Here is a 17,215-nt window from a genome sequence, read left to right as displayed (position 1 = left end):
TGTTCTTCTTCTTCTTCTTCTTCTTCTTCTTCTTCTTCTTCTTCTTCTTCTCTTACCTTCTGTCTAAGAAACAATAATACTAAGTATCCATTCCAAGGCAGAAGAGTGGTAAGGAATAGGCATTTGGGATTAAATGACTTGTCCAGGGTTACATAGCTAGGAAATGGCTGAGGCCAGAGTTGAACCCCAAACACCTCCCACCTGCCTTTCCATTCAACGAGACACCTACTTCCCCCCTGCTGCAATCATTCTTTACAATGTTGATGATTTTCTGTGGTTTACTTATCTCTCTGGCTATACTTACTGAATTAGGATTCTGTGCCATGATTAGGTTTAGTTCTCTGCTCTGTTTGGATGGGATTGTTGGCCCTTGTTGGTCTTGACCTGATCATGTATGTTCTTATGGCTGACCTATATTTCCTGAGTTTAGTCTCCACTTAATCTTTGAGGTTTAAACCACTGAATCTTCAATCTTTATAGCATGTTAGGAAAGAGTTCTAGGACATTAGAATCGTAGGATATCCCAGTTTGATTGTGCCATGCCAGTACTGTTCACTGACTCTTCTGGATGTCTATCAAGGTCTGCACTATGAGTTTTCTGAAGCTCTTTTTTTCATCCCTTTACTCTTGTGGCCTGTGAATAGAGCCCTACATGATAGATGGTGCCTCCTATTTGTCTCTGGTAGTGCTACGAGGCTTCCAGCTTGTTTGCCTGTGCCTGATAGCATTTTGCTTTTCCTATTGTTTATGGTCTTCTGGCTGACTTTTTGTGTAATTCTTGGATGGGCAGTCACTTACTTTGGTTTCTCATTGGCTTATTTGGATAGTTTTTTCTTTTTGGTTTGGCATAATTTGAAAAATTTTTTTGTTGGGGCAGATACGGGAAGAGGTGATCTGACTACCTCTATTCACACAGCCACATTGGCCAGAAAGCAGTTGATCATTTCATCTCTATATTGGCCTCTGATCTATAATTTTCTCCTTAGGAAGAGAGGAACAAGGAAGGATAATGTGTGGCCATCAGTCTCCACAGGAAGTAAGGATTCATAACCAGAAAGAGCTGCTTTAGTCTCTTAGAACTCTAATGGAACCAGGAAATTCTGGGTTTCCCATAGTATGCTTCTATAGAAAAAAATTTTTTTTTCTCAGGAGAAGAGGGCTGGGAAAGAGATGATATGCACAATACATATAAAATGTGACCAAGAAGGACCCAGATAAATAGAGATTCTTATCAGTGTTGTGTGCCAGTAGCTTCTTCTAGTAGAATTATTATCTTTAGTAGTACTTTTGAGGTTCAACTTTGCCATAGTTTGCTCCTACGGGAGATTTCTCCTCAGAAAGGAAAAGCCAAGAAAGGAAGATCTGGCTCTTTCATACAGTGTGTGGCTAAGAATTGTCACAACAAACAGGGGATTATCAACCACAATGAGCTGATCTAGCTTCTTCTAACTCCAGCAGTGCCATCAAGGACTAGCTTTGTTATTGCCTATTCCTATAGCAGTTTTTTTCTCAGGAATGAAGGGCACAAGAATGGAAGATGGGAATGTTTTATATAATGTGTGGTCATGAATCCTCGGCAGAAGTAGAGGTTCCTCACTAGAACTCTAGCTTCTTCAGATTTAGTAGTATCATCAGGAGTCACCTTGCCATAATCTTAATGAAAGAAGAGATAGGCATTTTTATACAAGGCTGGACTTGGTCTAGCCACTGACAATACCTTCCATTGAGTTACATGAATCAAAATTGTCTTCTAGGGGAGATGTTTTTATTGATGGATGCCAAAATCTTCTACTACTTCATACATTGATAAGATCATGGAATTGTTAGAAAAATGGACCAGTTCTCCAGTGCCTTTGAGGCATGTTTTTTCTAAGGAGAGAGGGACTGAGAAGAGAAATTTCAGAATAAGGTTAGAACATTTTTCAAGACTGCAGATTCCATGTACTTCTTCATGGACTTGGTTCACAAAGCTTCTAGCTACAATTATCTGCAGAAAAGGATTCTATCCTTCCCAAAGATTTCCTCTGATAACTTGGCAGGCTGCTCTTATAGACCTAGTCAAATGCACTGGCCACAAGTGACCACTGCTTAAGATTACAAGAATGAGAAAAAGTGGTGCCTTCTGGGTTGTGGTATCTGTATTGTATATATGGAGGCTGGAAGGGCCTGAGCAGTCTAGACTGGGCTGCACTGGCTGAAGTTGGATGGCCAATGGATCCTAGAAGGCTTGAGGATGATAAATACATGGACAGGTGAAGCGATGGACTGGCATCCCAAGAGGACCCAAAGGCCCAGTCACTGACCATGATTCAGACAAGGAAGCCTCCATCCCTATTTTCTTATCAACTTATCTACTCTTCTCATCAACTTGTTCTTTTCTAACTACTCACAAATATGCCCAAGTCCCTTTCATCTTTAAACACACAGAAACATATACACACGTAGACATATATGCACATATGCACATAGGTACATCCCTCACTTTACTAGACTCTTCCATCCTCTCTAGCTATTATGCTATGTATTTCTTCTCTTTTCTCAGTCAAATTCCTTTTAAAAAGTATAAACACTTTCTGCCTTCACTTCCAGTCCTCTCATTTATTATTCAGTTTCTTCAATTTTGTCTGCCTTTTTGTGATGCCATTTTGTGATTTTCTTTGGCAAAGAAACTCAAGTGGTTTGTCATTTTTTTCTCTAGCTCATTCTACACATGAGGGTTCCTGACTTATCCATTGTGCTACTTAGGTGTCCAAAGTTACTAATGATCTCTTAATTGCTACCATCTGATAGTTTTTCCCCCCTTCAGTCCTATTTCTTCTTGACCTATCTCTTGTATTTGACCCAGTTGAGGACTCTCTCTTCTTCAGGTTTTCAAGAAAGTAGTCTTTCTTCTTTCTTCTTCTATATACTTCTTTTTTTAAATTTGTTCATTTATTTTTAAAATTTTAATTGATTAATTAAGAAAAATTTTCCATGGATACCCATATCATACTTCTTAAGGGAGGCTGTTCTCAGATTCTGTCTTGGGCTCTCTTTTCTTCTTCTATTTTGCCTCACTTGACAACCTCATTACCTCTCAACAGATTAATTATCATTTCTATGCAGATGACCTGCACATCTCCATATCCAGTTTCATTTTCCTCCATCACCTATAGTTGCATATGAACATCTGTCTATTGGACAGTTACTCAGTAAAGGGACAGAATGGCTGTTGAATGTCTAGAAAGGGAAATTAGTGATTACAAAGTCAGAGTATCATATCTCAGACTAACCTTATTGTCTACCTACATTTTAGCAAAGCTCTTGATAAAGTCTCTTGTAGCAGATAGGTGGTACAGTGGATAGAGTGCTGGGCTTGAAATCAGGAAAATTCCTTTTCCTGAGTTCAAATCTGGCCTCTAACACTAACTCTTGACCCTGGGCTAGTGCCTTAAACCTGTTTGCCTTGTTTTTCTCATCTATAAAATGAACTGGAAAAGGAAATGGCAAACTAGTTTAACATCTTTGCCAAGAAAACCCCAAATGGAAATACGAAGAGTCAGACATGACCAAAAATTACTGATTAACCACAGTATTCTTATGGAGAAGATGGAGAGGATAGCACAGTCAGATTCCAAACTTCTTTGGTATCTGGACTTAGGAATCTGTACTTGTCCTTGTGGTAGTTAACATTTTTTTTGGTGGTGTGAACCTTTTTTTAGCCCTCAAAATCCATTTTTATCTGTCTCTTCCCCATGACTCGTTTTTGATGTCATAGAGGCAGGATCTTACAACAATCAATCCATAAACATTTATTAAACACCTACTATGCACCAGGCACTGCATCAATACCAGCACCCTCATCTTAGAACTGGCTCAAACAATACAGTGTCTTAATCAGTTAGTCAATACATATTCTTGCATTGCACTACATATATATTTTTTTTAATTCAGAGTTCAAGAATTGAAGGCACTCCCAATCTAGTTGGAGTGGTGAGACATATGCTTAGGAAAAAATCCCAACAATAAAAGGCAGTACTATTTATATTAGATGCTGAATGAATAGTACAGACAATAAATGTTAGAGGAATTCACAGGAGGGGGAGGCAACTGATTTGACTGGTCAGGACAGACTTCACAGAAACGATAGAATTTGAGTTGGACCAAAATGATTGATAACCAAAGGAATTCAAGAAAATATTTTAACCATTTTCTTTGTCCTTCTCTCTGTCTTACTCTTTACTGCCCTCCCCATTGCAAGAACCTTTTAAACTCCCATCCATTTTCTGTCCATCATTGCCCTTAGTTCCACCCTGCTCTTTTCCAGTTTCCCCTTCCCCTCCAGTGTCTATGTTTCTGATTATTTCCCCCCAGATAGAGTTGCTTGCATTTTTCCACATTGAATCTCATTTTGTTATTTCCTGTCCCATATTTTTGAAAGTCCCTAAGGCTCCTTCTCATTTATTTCCCCATCCTCTCTGGTGCTGTTTGCAACACCGCCCAGTTTGTTATCATCTGCAGATTTAATTAGTATTCTTGTTGACCACCCCCTCTTCCAGACTGCTGAATGCAGCCTGAGGGGAGGGACCACAGTCCCAAGGCCAGAGAGGGGAGAGGTGTGTTTAAGGGTGAACTCAACAGGCAAATCTTGGAGCAACAGGAGGAAATTGTAGAAAGGAATGTTTTGGCCGAGTAGGGGGAGAGTGTTCCAAACTGGGCTTTGTCTTCATCTGCTGGAAGAAATGCCCCCTGAGTGAGGAAGAGGAAGACTTTTTTTAAGAAGGATGGTAATAATCACCCTGACATCCTACTTCTCAGGCCAGCAGGGATTAGCAGCAACCATTTAATCCAATCCCCTGTCTCTGAGCAAGTCTTTATTTGAATTCAATTGGACTGACTTATTTTTTCCTCTTCTAAGCTTCTACAGAGATTTAATCCACATCATTTTTTAAAGTTGACTAAACTCATCATTTTTATCCTTTACCCTACACTCTTGGTATCACTGTGATTGGATCATTATGGCACCAATATCAGTAGCTTCAAATCACAATCACAGGATGTAGATTTTTTAAAAAACTTCTCATTAAAAATCTTTTGTGCCCCCCAGCTTGATTTCCTTTGGTCTTAGCTTATTTCTTCATCGTTCTCTTCAAGACTTTTTTGGCAGTGTTAGTTACAGGCGTCAGTACTTAGAGTTCTAAGTGACCATGGAGAGGCAGTATGAGATAGTAAATAGAGTGCTAGATTGGGAGTTAGAGAAACCTTGATTGAAATTTCATCTCTAAAACTAGCTGGGTAAGCAGGAGAGCGAGTCACATAATCTCTCAGAGCCTTTCCTTTCCTCCATATCAAATGGGGATAATAATACATGCAGTATTATTACCCAGGGCCATTGTGGAGCTCTAATGAGCTAACATATATAAAGCACTCTGTGAATTTTAAAACAGTTCATAAATGTTCGTTTACAGCTATCAAGGATGGTCTAGTCCAACCTCTTCATTTCATAGATGAGGGAATTGAGGTTTAGGCAGATTAATTGTTTTACTCAAGGTCATATGGTAAGTAGCAGAGCCAGGTCATCTAGCTCCCAGGGAAATCTTTCCACTATCTTTTTGGTATCCCCAAAGTCTTAGAAAAGTTTGAAGCTTTAAGCTTCAAAGGCAGAAAGATTCTACAGTTTTATTACGCTACAATTTGAATGTCTCCACATGTGTGTTAGTAGTGATATGGATATCGAGGGCCTCCTGATTATAGAATTTTTGTCTCCCCATTTCATGAATCTGAGTCAGGGAAAACCAAGTCTCAGTTCAAGGGTTCTTGTCCTCCTGCTACAGAAGATACAAAGTACATGCATGCACTCATAGTACTGGAGGTTTGTTTCTTCAATTTATCTGACCAAACATAGTTCAGTGTGATACAAACCCAGTGGATCTCACTTTCTCCCCTTCTCCATTTTCCAGTCTTATGATGAGAAGGCAGAAAGGGGTACTGTAAACTCCATTATCTATCCACTGATGGAAAGACACTACAAAGATCTATGTTTGTATCAGTGACTTGGGTCTAGAAGGCCTGGAAGGTCTAGTCATCAAACTTTCAGGTGATAACAAAGTTGGAAGGCATAACTGAACTGATGATGGAAGCAGGATCCAAAAGGATCCTGATTGGGCTTAATCGAATAAGAATTTCAAAAGGGATAAATGTAAAGCCTTACACTTAGGTCCAAAAAAATCAATTCTGCAAATATGTGATGAGTGAGACATGGATAAAGAGCATTGTTCTGAAAGGATCTAAGGGTTTTAGTGGGCTGCAAACTCCATAGGAGTCAAGGGAAGCGGGTGATGTAGCAGTCAAAAAAAAGCTAGTGCAATCTTTTTTTTTTTTAATGTTGAACATAGTCTCTATATTGAGTAATGAATATATAAAGAAGCGTTTTCATTATTCAGAAGGTACTCAGAAAGTACTTACCCTCTTCCACAGCTGACCTATTTCCCACTGACCCTAATTAATTACCAGGGAACTAAAACTATAAATTAAAGAGATCCTCCTTTACTTTCCCTAGGCTGGGACTATGATATCTGCAGGATTGTTCATCACAATTAGGTCTCCTCCAAACAATATTCTATTAAAATTTTTTTTTCTCTTTTACTACAATGCACTTGGTAAGCACTAACAAACATGAACATTGTATTAGGGTGTAGCTTCTAGGAATAGGGATATGTCAATCTCGCTGTACTCAGCCCTTGTCTGATCTTATCTGGGCATTGTGATTTGAGAATGATATTGTCCAGAGGAGGGCAACCAAAGTGGTGAAGGGACTTGAGTTCATGACATATGAGAATAATTTGAAAGAGCTATAAGAAGAGAAGAAGTCCAGGATGGTTACGATAGCCATGCTTAAGTCAATTGAGGTTGAGGACATATGGAGGAGGTGTTAGTCTTGCTTTGTTGGGTGCCAGAAAGATCTAAGAATGATGTGTGACTGTTTCAAAGAGTGCAATTTAGACTTGATGTGATGAAAAACTTAACAGTTAGAACTATCCAAAAGTGGCTTGAGTTAAGAGGTGAGGGATTTCTTCTCTTTGGAAGCCTTTCAGCACAGGCTGGGTGATTTCTTTTTGGGTATGTTTTATTGGGGATTCCATCATATATGAGGTGGACTAGATGGCCACTGGAGTCCCTTCTAACTCTCAGATTCTATGATCTTATGATTCTGCATAGGACCTTGGGAAAATCTCTACTGTTCCTTAGCCTCTCAGATCTTCATAAAAAGGGGAACTTTAGACCATATGGCTTCCGAGGTTCTTCCTAGCTCTGGATCTAAAAGTATCTATTGAATTGAATTCCACTGATCTGATCAATGTCCATGTAAAATCTTGCATTTAGTTGAAGACAATGGGAAATGGTAGCAGGAAGAAGACATTTTAAAAATTACTTTTATTCAGTTTCATCTTTGAGTGTGGGTGACATTTGCTTTATATCAGGAAATATTCACAGCATCATGCAACAAGAGGTGGAAAGGACTTTTGATATACATCCATTTTACTGCTGAAGAAATGAGGCTTATAGTATTAAATAATTGAAGATCCAGGATTTGAATCCAAGCCCTTTCATTCCAAATCCAGCATTTCCCCCTGTATACTACACTGGTTCCCAGGTGGATTTTAAAGAAGAGAAAAGGGAATTGTGAAATCATAGAATTTTAGAAATGAAAAAAGATTCTTGCAGATACTGAGAAAAGGAAAAATATGCAAGCAAAGTTCATGGAGATAAAATCCCACCAGTGTTAAACTCTTCCATGGTCTTATCACTCTTCAGGAATTTGTAGAGTCCTTTGAATATCTCCTTTGTCTCTTTTACATTCTACCTTGTATCATATTTATTTATGTACTTGTCTTATCTTCCCACTAGAATATAAACTCCTTGAGGGTAAGAAATGGGTCATTTTTCATTTTCATATCCACAGAACCTTACAAAATGTCTTGTGCTAGGGACTTAATGACAATTGAATTGGACTGAATTTTCTGCATGTGTGGCCTTTCTCAAAGTCAGTAATGAAAAGAATGAAAAAATAATGATGTACTGTCCTAGCTGGAGACTATATGATTATTGAATTTGAGATTATTCATGGTTGGTTGTGTTTTATTGTAGCTATTTACCACCCAAGAAGGATGTCTAACTCTGCCATTCTCAATTTCCCTTTCCATTAGTCTTGATATTAAAATGATGTCAGGATTCTGGTGGGGGGTGATTACACTAAGAACATCTCTGAAAGTTAGGATTCCGTAGCATCTGAATCCATTTGCTGTATGTATAATGTCCAACATATTTCTGTAGTGATGAATATTTAAAAATCACATAATCTTAGCCTTGGAAGGAATCTCAAAGGGCCAGCAGCCCAACTGATACATGAACCCAAATATCCTACCCAATATTTCCAAGTGCTCATTCAGCCTTTGTTTGAAGACACATGTGCTTCTCATCGTATTCAGTCATCCACCAGGGAAGCAGAGCTTTCATGCTGTCTCCTATTTTCCCTCCTACCTGGAAAAGTAAACTTTCAGATTGGACCATCAGACTCTATCTTCTCCAGCTCTTTAATCCATTTAAAGCTTTGGAACGGCTGCTCTAAGCCTAGTTTTTCCTAACTGGTGGATGAGTGAATGAAAACTCACCTTACCCACCTTGTCTAGCTGGCCCCAGATCGTGCTTCACATTCCATTTAGCTATCCACCAGGAACACAAGACTCACTTGGCCATTTGTCATCTTCCAAGTTTCTTGCTCTTTCTCTAGGAACAATAACCAAATCAGTATGGCAGCTGTGTTCTATGGGTATGTTTACAACTCCTGTGTATCTCTAGTCCAAAAACCCTCCCTGGGTTCCATTAATAAAATATAAGCTTTTTGAGGAAAGAAACTGTCTTTGCTTTTGAATTTGTATCTCTAGTGCTTGCCATGCAGTGGGTGCTCAATAAACACTTATTCATTCATTTCATCTGTACAAAGGAGAATCAAATGACAATTGAGACAACACATTCTACTTTGGGATAGTTTTAAGGAAATGTTTCTTGACATCAAGTTGCCTTTTTACAACTTCTAGTCATTGTTCCTAATTCTATCCTGTGGGACAAACCAGAGTAAGTCTAATCCTTCGCCTGTATGATAGATAGCTCTTTAAATACTTGAAGACAGCTGTCATGTTCCTCCTAAGGTCCAACATCCTAGTTCCTTAGCTGTCTCTCATCTGGTATAATCTCTTGTTCTTCACCATCCCGATTGCCATCTCTGGGTGCTTTTTAGCTTATCCATGACCTTATAAACATGAAGTACTGAGAACTTAAGAACATTTCACTTATGCTTTTGCTAGGGCAGGTATTCTCGCCTCCTTGATTCTGGACATTATGCAGCTTATGGTTACATTAGCCAAAAGTAGTTTACATGATGTTAGCTTTTTGGCTTCTGCATTTCACTGATGGATAATATTGACCTTTTATTTCAATAAAGCCTCCAGAGCTTTTTCAGATAAATTTCTGTCTAGCCACACCTCATATCTTTTTCTTATGAAGATGATTTTTCAAACTCAAGTGGGTAGTTCTGTCTTTATTCTATATTTATTAACATCATCCTATATATTCTGAACTAAGTAGTCCTACCTCTTTCATGGTCCTGCTGTTTTCAGTATTAGTAAAAATAATAAGAACAAACACTTTTGTTTTTCCTAGTATTTTTGCTCAACTCATTCTGAGCTTTAGTGTTCCTAAATCTTATTCTTAACAGGTTTATATCACATTTTCATATATGCACTTTTGTATTCTTTGATTATTACAAGCCCTTGCTTCATAGTCAATGATTGTCTTTTTAAGACAAAAATTTGTTTAGGAGTTCCCTCTTTAGACCCTTAAGACAATCTCCTTTTTTCATCCTCATTTAATTATTTCTTATTGTGTTTTCAAAATTTCATTAAAAAAAGGTGCCTTCTATTTTCTAGTCCCTTCCAATAGTCCTTCTTGTCACAATGAAAATCAGTAAATCCAAACCAATGGGCACATCACTGCATCTGACAACATATATTATCCTTAGTATCCATAATTCCTTCTACTTCAAACTAGAGGAAGGAGGCATGCTCCATCATTTGTCTTTAGGAATCAGTGTTGGTCATTGCATTTAATTGAGTTCAGCTACCTTTTAGTATTGTTTTAATTTACATTATTAAAGTCATTATGTTTATTTTCCTTAGGCTCTATTTTATTCACTCAGCATTTTTTCATTCAAGTCTTTTCAAGTTTCTCTGAATTCCTCATATTATTTTTCTTTTGAATAACAGACCCTTTTAGGACAATATTACAGATGCCTTTGAGATCAAATTCATATCTTCGCATTAGAATTTCTATTTCATATTGTTTCTTTAAAAATTCAATTTTATTTCCAGTTCTGAAATATCCTCCTCTTTCCCTCTACTTTTCCCATTGAAAAGGGAAGAAAACAGTATTTGTAAGGATAAACATGTATAATCTTACAAAATAAATTCTCACATTATCTAAGTCAAAAAAAGAAAAGAAAAAAAAGAAAATAAAAGAAAAAAGGAAGAAATTTGCCCTGATACAGGACATACACATCTCTTAAAGCAGCTTAAGGTTACATTATATTTATTGGCGTCTATATCTCACTGTTGAATATTATTGAGCTTTTATTTCAATAAAGCTTTCAGAGCTTCTGAGTCCATATTCTCTTTATATGGAGGTGAATAGCACATTTTTTTTTTTTTAATTTTAAACCCTTAACTTCTGTGTATTGACTTATAGGTGGAAGATTGGTAAGGGTAGGCAATGGGGGTCAAGTGACTTGCTCAGGGTCACACAGCTGGGAAGTGTCTGAGGCCGGATTTGAACCTAGGACCTCCTGTCTCTAGGCCTGGCTCTCAATCCACTGAGCTACCCAGCTGCCCCCTGAATAGCATATTTCATCACGAGTTATTTGGAATTATGATTGGTCATTTGTTGATCAGTTACTGTCTTTAAAAACTCACTTTTCAATATAGTTGTTACTATATAAATTGTTCTACTGGTTCTGCTCATTTCACTTAGGATCAGATCATATAAGTCTCAGGTGTTTTGAAATTATCTCCTTCATCATTCATATACCAACTTGTTCACCCACTCTACAATTGAAGGACATTCTAGATTCACAAGAAAAGTTACTTAAAAACATTTTTTGTACATGTGGATTCTTTTCCTCTTTTTTCGATTTCTTTGGGGCATACCATAGTAACTGTATTGCTTAGCCCAAAGGGCATGTACAATTTAAGCCCCACAGGAAAAGCCAGAAATAGAAATTATGTTTAAAAAGTTACAGACATCATAAAATACTTGAGAGTTCACCAAGACATACACAAGACCTATAAGAACACAATTATAAAACTCTTCACACAAATAAAGATAGGTCTAAGTAATTGGAAACACAATATTAATTGCTCGTGGCTAGACCAAGTCAGCATAATAAAAATTATAATATTACTGGATTATGACTCATAAGATATGGGTTCAAATTCTCGCTGACCTTGAGCAAGCTGCATCATTTCTCTAGGTCTCAATTTCTTCCTTTATAAATGGGGACATTTGGAATAGATGACTGTCATGTCTTTTCTTCCCTAATCTATGATCCTATCACCATGCAGCCTCTCAATTACAAATTCATTTGAGAAACAGAAACAAACCTCTGCTTTGCAGGATAAAATTGAGTGTGAACTTGAGCAGCTAACCAAGTAAGATGCCTTTTACCCAGTTTATATATCAAGACTGGAGGTAAGTGTAGAAAAAAAGGAAGAAGAGAGCTTTGAATATAGTAGTTGTGCCCCAAAGCCCAGTAGTAGATAAAATTTTGAAGGATTTTGAATTTGCTATGAACTGTTCACTTAAATAACCCCTATATAGTTAAGGGAAATTCTCATAATAATCTTAGTAGAAGGATCAGAGTATCTGATGATCAAATTGTTGCAGCCCCACAAACATTCCTAATTCATCCATAACTTCCTTTGCTAGTAGAATCTTCATTGTGTCTTGGAGTCCTTTCTTTCTAGGATTCCAGATGCTAGATTGGATTGGAAGTGGCATTCATACCATTAGAACCAGCCAACAACAAGAAATTGTCAACAGATTTCTTAGAGAGTTTTCTGAGGAATTGGGATCCTAGAATGGACAACTGGTATCCTTCTCTTTGGATCTAGCTATTGCACAAATTGTTAATAATGATATCCTTGATTATAATAATCTCACATTTATTTTGCATCTTTGAAATATGCAAAAGACTTACTTCATATCAATTCTGTGGAGGTAAGGAGGGACTAGTTGGTAGCACATTTTGATTTTGTCCTGATTATATGATTAATAGTGGAAAGACTTAAGGAAGTATTCTGTGGTTTTTATACTTTGACATTGCAATTTACCCCATCATTGAATCTTTGGGAATTTCAGCCCTTCTCATTCTCCTGGTAGCTATGCTCTATTATATGGGTTTTCTTGCTTAGCTGGAGTGTGAACTCCTGGAAAACAAGAGATGTCTTGCTTTCCTATTTGCAAGTGTTTAGCACATAGTAAATGTTTAATAAATACTCCTTATTTTGGAAATTCATTCCTATTTCAAAAATCCAAGTGAAATTCCATTCATTCATTCATTCATTCATTTATTTATTCATTCATTTACTTATTTGCATTTATTTATTTATTTATTTATTCGTTCATTCATCTATTTATTTAAAAAAAAACAAACAAAACCCTTACCTTCTGTCTTAGAATCAATACTATGTATTGGTTCCTGGGCAGAACAGTGGTAAAGGCTGGGCAATGGGGTTAAGTGACTTGCCCAAGGTCACACAGCTAGGAAGTGTCTGAGGCCAGATTTGAACCTAGGACCTCCCATCTCTAGGCCTGGCTCTCAATCCACTGAGCCACCCAGCTGCCCCCACTAAGTGAAATTTTTAAAAAGAGAGAGAAATATGGAATTGGAACTTCCATGAATGCTTTCTATCACATCACCCAATTCTGCTCATTTCTACTCCACCCAAACTAAAAACTATCGCTTTAAATCTAAGATGTGCCTTTCATATTGTAGGCATTTAATGAGTGTGTGGAATAATATTTGTTGATAAACAAGTATTACATCTTCTATCACTTTTTTTCTTTTAAGAAAAGACATATTATTGAGCCTTGTTACCTACTGGATATGTTTTGTGATGTTGAACTTATATACATAAGGATAGTTTCTGGAATCTTGAGTTTTTAACTTCTGAGTCTGTAATAACTATAATTGACATGTAATTTACATTTGTGCTTTATAAAGCATTTTGTGTCTATTAATCCTTTTTATCCTTTTCACTGCCTTAAAAAGTAAACATTATGAATTTTATTATTTCTGTATTATGAAAGTTAAGTGACTTGCCCAAAGTCATGCAATTAATAAATGGAAGTGCTGGAATTCCAGTTTAGGTTTTCAATAATAAATCCAGTGTTCTTTCTACTATTACCATAGCTGCTTCTTGAAAAAACACTCTTAAAACTTTTCAACTTAAAGAACATCTTATTCTTGCATGTTCTCAGTGGTTTCTTCTTTTCAAGTTACTGAGGTCTGGCATTATAGTAAAAAATATTTTTGCTACCTTTGCCCAGTTTCAGTTTGGCAATAACCACTTTTCTATAGTGACTGCCCAAATGGACTGTTATATCCTTAACTTTTTCATGCTGCACACAATTGACATAGAAGACATTTCTTTTTGTAAAATTGGATTCTCTTTCCAATTTTCTGAGAGTCTTGGTACCCCCAACCACCTGAACCTCATTATCCTCCCAAATGTGCAAGGGGCAGCCATTTGTGTCCTAGTTCTTTGGAAAGTGAAGAAGATACAATGTGGAAAAATACAAAATGGCTCTTTTATTTTCCGTTGTGGCCAGAAGTTACAAAGGGTTTGACTTCATTTTCTTTCTTTCTTTCTTTCTTTCTTTCTTTCTTTCTTTCTTTCTTTCTTTCTTTCTTTCTTTCTTTCTTTCTTTCTTTCTTTCTTTCTTTCTTTCTTTCTTTCTTTCTTTCTTTCTTTCTTGGGAGACACTCTTGAAAGGAAACTACATGAAATCACTACTTTTTTTTTAAATTTTTAAAATTTTTATTTTAAACCCTTAACTTCTGTGTATTGACTTATAGGTGGAAGAGTGGTAAGGATAGGCAATAGGGGTCAAGTGACTTGCCCAGGGTCACGCAGCTGGGAAGTGTCTGAGGCCGGATTTGAACCTAGGACCTCCCTTCTCTAGGCCTGACTCTCACTCCACTGAGCTACCCAGCTGCCCCCATGAAATCACTACTTTTTATGAGTCACCTAGAAGGTCAGAGCTATTCTCAGTTGAAAAATGCTGGAAGATCCTGAAGTAACACTTGAGACAATATCTTAAGCACAGTGTCACCAACAAAACATCTATAGACAAAATGACCAAGAACTCCTCATCATTTTCTTGGGTGACCAAAAGTTCTACACACATACCTCTTGTGGGATTCTCTTCCAAGGATAAGTCTAAAAGTTAATTATTTAAATGTATAGAAAATGTGATAGTCTCACATGCAGTGCTTTTGACCATAATGGTTGATACAAGCCTGGAGGAGCAATGTTGCATATTGAATACCATAAATAACCTGCTACTTCAGGTCCCAGTTTGTTCTTCTTCTGCTCGAAATTCTTTTTTTTTTCCTTGTTTTTTTTTTTTATTTTAAACCCTTTAACTTCTGTGTATTGACTTATAGGTGGAAGATTGGTAAGGGTGGGCAATGGGGGTCAAGTGACTTGCCCAGGGTCACACAGCTGGGAAGTGTCTGAGGCCGGATTTGAACCTAGGACCTCCTGTCTCCAGGCCTGGCTCTCAATCCACTGATCTACCCAGCTGCCCCCTCTGCTTGAAATTCTTAAATTAGATCTTCCTGATCTTTAGGATAATCCCTTTAGGGTAATCACATCACTTTACTAACACTGTGAGATCACAAATCTCTACCTTGAACAAGATGTGTAAAGGCCATCAACAGGAATTATCTACTGTTGAAAGATGCCTTCTAAAGGGAAGTTGCATTATTCCAGATGTTAATCTCATGCTATTTTGGCTAATTACATCTGCAAATCTGGTAACTGTTCACATGAAAGTATTGACTAGAAGTTCCATTAGGTGGCCTGGAATTTATTCTGATCATTGAAATAACTGTAAGGAACATAATTCATGCTAAATTACTGTACACAATTTGCCAAAGACAATTATTTTTTTTTTCCTGTAGGAGGTGACAGGAAAGATATGATTCAGACTTCATCAGTGGCTGTCCAGTATCATTACAAGGGAATACTTTCTCAATTTTGGAGTCTTCCCTTGAAATTGGCTTGAATTACTCTTAAATCCATTGGAAATTTTTTCCTTTTTATTATTGCTTATAAAACCATCGGCCTCTACTACATGCAGCTTGTTTTCTTAGTTTAATTTCAAACTTCTGGTGTAAGAATTAGAACTATGTGCCAGTTATTTGCTTGTTAGACTGAGGAAGATAGAGTTTTTTTAGATTGTTAGACTGTGGAAGATATAGTTTCATTTGCCTCAGATGAACTGGCATATATCTATATCTATATCTATCTATATCTATATCTATATCTATATCTATATCTATATCTATATCTATATCTATCTATATCTGTATCTGTATCTATATCTATATCTATATCTATCTATATCTATAAATAGTGGAACCTGATATGAATTTTTCCCATGGTGCTGCATCATCCTCAATAAAAACTCAGTTTGAAAGGATACTACAGTCTACCTGAGGCAGATCGTTGGAGGAAATGGGTCAATAATACAAGCATCAGAGCTTCTGAAGACTAATAAATTGTTATCTCTAATCTTTGTTAGAAACTATGCGACTGGACCTAAATGGGTTCTTTAGATCTAATTTAGTTGAATGGACCTGTGTCACAGATGTTGATTAGCTTCAAATATGTTCCTCTTTCTATGACTTGACAACAGCTGAACCACTAGAACTATCACTGCTACAGTCTTCTGGCATTGATTATAGGGCTAAATCTCTGAAAGACTCACTCATCATATCCCTCAAGTGAAAGAAGCAAAATTCTTCTCAGACTGCCTTAACTCTCAAAACTTATTTATGTCATATTTCTTTTTCTACCCACCTACAACTCCCCTGCAAAAGACTGTTAGCTCCTGAGGGTAGGGTCTGTTTTTCTTTGTTTCTTTGCTTGTTTCTTTCTTTTAAAAGAGTAGGCACTTAATAAATGCTGTTGGATTGAATTGGATTAAATACCTACTGGCCTGATACCAAAGTAGCCTCATTCAAAGTAAAAATTTGCTTGTTAAAGGATTTATATTAGGTTAAGGCAGGGTGAGATTGGAAGGACTGAGGTGTTATGACAGGGCTCGCTATGTTGCACTTTTCCCTTTGAGTTCCATGATGGTAGTTTTTTTTTTTTAACCTTTTGAGTTTTTGTGGTGTTCTGCAGTGTTTTATGAAGAAACATTTGAATTAAAACATTGTTATTGTTGAAGGATGCTCATCCAGATTTTCTTCAGATTTATTTCATTACTTCAAAAAGTCTTACTTTGTATCCTCATTATGTTTTGAGGTTCTCAGGGGTCATGCCAACAGAATTCATGCTCTGGAAAGTTCAGCTTTGAGTAGGAACTAGAATATGGATCTTATGTCTGCTGTTTGATGATGCCTGAGTCATTTGAAGAGGTGGCACCTGGTGATGCTTTTGTTGGCCATGATTTCTTATGTCCACTAAAATATAGAGAGATCATAATATGGTTTGGTGGAAGGGTGACTTCCATCAATGAAATCACAGATGCATTTTTATTTCAATTGAATTAAGTCCATTTTGAGGGAGAAAGAATGAAAATGTGCTATTATGTAACCTATGATCCAGAAGTGATGTTCTAGGTTTACATGGACTTGAGTCTACCTTGGTGGAAGACAAGGAGACTTCTAAATAAATCTCTTTATTTGACCCATTTTCACCCATAGATACTCCTGAGATGGAATGAGTTTCCTTGGGAGGTAGGGAATGACTTTTCCATGTCTTTCACGTGGAGAATTGGTTGTATTGTAGAGGAGATTTCTCTTCAGATACAAGTTATACAAGATAACCTCTGATATCCCTTCTTACTTACTCAGTGTTCAAACCCTGGCTTTTTAATATACACTTGCCTG

At 37.0% G+C, this 17,215-nt stretch overlaps 1 protein-coding gene across 1 annotated transcript in view; it reads left to right on the top strand.

The window, feature by feature from the left end:
- The window catches only part of ANO2 (anoctamin 2), a 504,220-nt gene that overhangs the window by 82,129 nt on the left and 404,876 nt on the right, over positions 1–17,215 (top strand). The window lies entirely within an intron of this gene.

The sequence above is a fragment of the Gracilinanus agilis genome, chromosome 5, assembly GCF_016433145.1.
Source record: "Gracilinanus agilis isolate LMUSP501 chromosome 5, AgileGrace, whole genome shotgun sequence".
Lineage (NCBI taxonomy): Eukaryota > Metazoa > Chordata > Mammalia > Didelphimorphia > Didelphidae > Gracilinanus > Gracilinanus agilis.
The sequence above is the reverse complement of the archived record's forward strand: the minus strand, read 5'-3'. Positions and strand labels throughout refer to the sequence as shown.